Consider the following 4,117-nt stretch of genomic DNA (forward strand, 5'->3'; position numbering starts at 1 on the left):
GACTGATACAGTAGGAAGCTGATGGGCTCCAGATACAGAGTGATCCATGGCAGTAGTGGCTTCACCTTCTGTCGTGCATGCAGTGGGACTTTGTTTTGATGGCTACATTCAACGGAACCCAGTGTTGGGCAATGTATGCTGCTTCAACACCTGGCCTGAAGGCATCCAGCATTGATTGTTGGGCACCATGAACATGAATATAAACAGACTGCCAAGACAAAACTTAAAGTTAAAGGCAGTTCCCCATGGTTAGAAGAATTTCATCTGGAAACTCATTCAGAGGGGCAAGAATTCTTTGTTAACAACAGGAAATTATACAGAACTTGATCCAGGCCAGGCTTGAATTTATGACATGTGAAACATAGCACCAAAAATATAAATGAAGCTCTAAGATTTATACATACATTTTAGCATCCTGAGAACAGGAAGATCTAATGAGTCTGGAATGTGGGTACAGAAAGCAACTTGGTTAGAGGTGAGCTTACTGGAGCCCTGTCACTGAGCTGATCCCCAAAGCACTTAAATAATCATGCACCCTTGTAGCTTAAGCTCTCTGTGTATTGAACATTTGTGTTTTATGTGTTCCATGTGTTTTGAGTTTGTGTATGCCTCATTATAATTTTTGAAGGAAATGAAAGTTTGCTTTCTGATGTTCGTTTTTTATGTGTGTATATATTTGTTTTGTGTGTGTATTTTTGAGACAGGGTTTCCTTATGCTTTTCAGGCTGGCTTTGAGCTCACTTTGTAGCCCAGGTTAGTCTGAAAATCACAATGACTCTCCTGCCTCAGCCTCCCAAGTGCTGTGATTATAGGTCTGCACCAGCATGTCCAGTTCTTACTTCCTTTTTGATCAATGAGGGCTGGCCAAGTAGTTCAGCAGATTAAAGTTCCTGCAAGCAGGTGCAGGGGCAAGGGGTTTGATCCCTGGGCCTACCATGCCAGCCCTGCATCTGGGGCATGTTGAGACTACAATTGAGACTGGGCATGGTGGCGCACACCATAATTCCAGCACTTAGGAGGCTGTAAACAGACAGATCACTACAAGTCCAATCTAGTAGTGAGACCCTGAACACCCTGTAGACCCTTCTCTAAAACACACACACACACACACACAAATGGAATTTATCGGGGCCAGAAAGATGGCTCAGTGGAATACGTGCTTCCCTGGCCAGTGAAAGGGCCTGAGTTCCATCCCTGGTACTGAAAAAAAAATTGATCAATCATCACTAACTATTCTCAAACTGCTTCTACAACTGGTTTCTTTCCTTCCTGCAAAATGTGACAAAAACAAGAATGAGAAAAGAAAAGAGGCCATAAAACATCCAGATTGAAGGCTATATCAAGCCCATGCATGAATGAGTCTAGGCGATTGAAATCAACAGTTCTCCAGTATGATGCCCTCACCATACAGCCTAATATACTATGTAGTGGAGAGACCTGTGATGAATGGGGAAGTTGTTGATCAATTCTCAAGAAAGTGTTCTTGTAGCCGTCAATTCTGCATAAATGGATCGGAGAAATAAAACATTATAATCATGAATAGAAATCATGCACGAGTCCATATTGAAGAACAAAAAGTTTATTTATTGATGCTAATATCAGTTTGGATTGAAATTAAAACTCAACAAGACAGTGTTTTTTCATCAGATTGCCAGAAAATCAATAAATAGAAAGTATTACATTAAAGAATGGCCAGGATTCATCTAGAAATAACAATATTACCCAGGTGGGAATGACACAAGCTGGTAGCAGTTTTTAAAGAAAACACTGGAGAATAAGTTATGTACACATTCTCAAAGTGTCTACCTAGACATTGCTTTACATTTTTTTTTTGCGTGTGTACTGCAGCACTTTATTTCTCTTTACACAATGATGTGTTGCTGGGGCCCAATGTTCTCACTGTAGAAAACCAAAATTTGTCATCTTAAGGAGGTCAGTTCAAAATAACCTTACATAAATTAAAAGAATGAATAAATTTACAGGTATAAATACAAACTGTTTCCAACTCAAGGCAAGTAAAACCAACTGCTGGCATTCAGGTGGGAAAACGATGTTGGATGGAAACAGGGTCATAAGACTCAGACTCTCCAACCCTGTTAGAACAGCAAAAAGACCAAAGTCATAACTGGTTCACCAAGTCCTTCCAGGCCAAGAAATCCTGGAACAGCCAGCTTTGACTCAATACCCTGCACAGATCTGTTCTGCGGCCACCCAGATTGTCAAGCCATGGATTTCTCCTCAACTGTGCTCAACCCAACCACCAAGTGACCATACTACTTTGACTAAGGGGTGAATCCAAGATATGCATGGGGTATAAAACAGACTAAAAAACAGTTATCTTGAATATAAGATCAAAATCAGCAATAAGTTCTACAATCTGGTGCTGAAAGAGATACAAGCTTCAAGGACAAATTTCTTTCAAAGGCTTATTCCAATTTCACAAGGCTAACATGAGGCTTATACATATGCTAGAGAAAATTATATTTCAGAATCAGCTCATGCAGCAGATGCCTGGCACCTTTTCAGTCCATTGAGAAGCATTTATGTTGCACACTGAAGGGGTCTGACTCATCATACTTCTGATTACTGATCCACATCTGCTGGAAGGTGGACAGTGAGGCCAGGACTGAGCCACCAATCCACTCAGATTACTCGCATTCAGGAGGGGCAATGATCTTGATCTTCATGGTGCTGGGTCCAAGGACTGTGATCTCCTTCTACATCCTGTCAGCAATGCCTGGGTACATGGTGGTGCCACCAGACAGCACTGTGCTGGCATATAGGTCCTTGTGCATGTCCACATTGCACCTCATGATAGAATTGAAGGTAGTCTCATGGATTCCACAGGATTCCATATCAAAGAAAGAGGGCTGGACAAGTGCCTCCGGACACAGAAAGTGTTCAATGCCAGTGGTAATCACTTGGCCATCAGGCAGCTTGTAGCTCTGCTCCAAAGAGGAAGAAGCAGCTTCTCTGGCCATCTTCTGCTCAAAGTACAAGGCAATGTAGAACAGCTCTTTAATATCATGAACAATCTCCCTCTCAGCAATGGTGGTGAAGCTGTAGCCATGATCTGTCAGAATCTTCATGAGGTAGTTTGTCAGGTCCCAGCCAGCCAGGTCCAGATGTAGAATGTCATGAGGGAGGGCATAGCCCTCATAGGTGGGCACTGTGTGGGTGACCCATCACCAGATCCATGACAATACGAGTGGTGTGCCCAGAGGCATAGAGATGAGGACGGCATGGCCTGAATAGCCATGTACATGACTGGGGTGTTGAAGGTCTCAAACATGATCTGAGTCATCTCTCTGTTGGCCTTTGGGTTCAAGGGGGTCTCTGTCAGCAGCAGTGGGTTCTCCCTGCAAGCCCCAAGCAGCTAGTTGCAGAAGGTGTGGTGTAAGATCTCCATGACATCCCAGTTGGTGGCAATGCCATGCTTAATAGGATACTTCAGGGTCAGGATGGCACACTTGCTCTGGGTCTCATTTCCCACATAGGAATCCTTCTGGCCCATGTCCACCATCACACCCTGGTGTTGGGGTCACCAACAATGGAAAGAAACACAGCCCAGGAAGTGTTATCACCAGCAGAGCCAACTTTACACATGATGGAGCCATTGTCAATGACCAGAACAGCAATTTAATGTCCCATTGAGACACGTGGCAGGTGGGAAGCAGAGGATGAGAGAACACTCAACATGGGCAGGTGGCGGCTTCTGAGACCTGCTTCAATATTCTTGAGGGCACATTGTATCTACCCCAGGACAGCTCCAGTAGAATCCTCCTTCACTAGGTGACCAGAGGCAAAGGGAAGGAATGAGTGATGGACAAATTGAAGACCGCCTGCACGCAAAAAGGGGCAGGAAGCAATTGGAACTAACTGCATGTGCTTGCTGTCTAACGTTCTTGACTACATGTTTAGGCTGAGTTTAAACACGAAGAAATAGTCATACAGTGACCAAATGTAGGCCAGGAGCCAGAAGACAGCTGACCTGTTCTGTACACACAAGTCAGTGTCACCTGCAAATGTGAGGACAAAAAAGAAGAGAAATTTGTGTTTCAAAAACACTAATATACCATTTTTCCCTGAAAATAAGACCTAGACAGACAATAATCAG

The 4,117-nt window shown here is 43.6% G+C and overlaps 1 pseudogene; it reads right to left on the bottom strand.

Annotated features, from left to right (window-relative positions):
* Nucleotides 1-2,522: 2,522 nt before the first annotated feature.
* Nucleotides 2,523-3,639, bottom strand: LOC101571468 (annotated as a pseudogene).
* Nucleotides 3,640-4,117: the final 478 nt, after the last annotated feature.

The sequence above is a fragment of the Octodon degus genome, unplaced genomic scaffold, assembly GCF_000260255.1.
Source record: "Octodon degus isolate 3935 unplaced genomic scaffold, OctDeg1.0 scaffold00512, whole genome shotgun sequence".
NCBI lineage: Eukaryota > Metazoa > Chordata > Mammalia > Rodentia > Octodontidae > Octodon > Octodon degus.